At 67.3% G+C, this 248-nt stretch overlaps 1 protein-coding gene across 2 annotated transcripts in view; it reads right to left on the reverse strand.

Annotated features, from left to right (window-relative positions):
• STAG1 (stromal antigen 1) overlaps positions 1–227 on the reverse strand; it is a 336,264-nt gene extending 336,037 nt beyond the window's left edge. For both annotated transcript variants that reach the window (XM_006759813.2, XM_006759812.2), the window contains exon 1: positions 6–227. The gene's annotated coding sequence lies outside the window, so the exon portion shown is untranslated. The remainder of the gene's footprint in view (positions 1–5) is intronic.
• Between the last annotated feature and the right edge of the window lie 21 nt (positions 228–248).

Genomic DNA, 248 nt, shown 5'->3' on the forward strand with positions numbered 1-248 from the left:
CTCACCTCAGCTGCCCATCCGGGCGCCGCCGGCCGTGGACCTAGTTTCCCCCCAAAAGTCTCCGGTGTGTTATTCCCGATGTGGGGGGGTTGTTACGGGGTGGTCGCCGGGGGTTCGGGAGCGGGGGCCGCGCCTTCAACGGAGCTGCAATCCTAACCCGCCATCTGGTGGCATTTTCCACACGCCAATGGCGCCGCTGCAGACTTGGGTCCGGACCGCCCTCTGCTGGCCGCGGCGCATACTGCCTC

Source organism: Myotis davidii, unplaced genomic scaffold (assembly GCF_000327345.1).
Source record: "Myotis davidii unplaced genomic scaffold, ASM32734v1 scaffold415, whole genome shotgun sequence".
NCBI classification, from domain to species: domain Eukaryota; kingdom Metazoa; phylum Chordata; class Mammalia; order Chiroptera; family Vespertilionidae; genus Myotis; species Myotis davidii.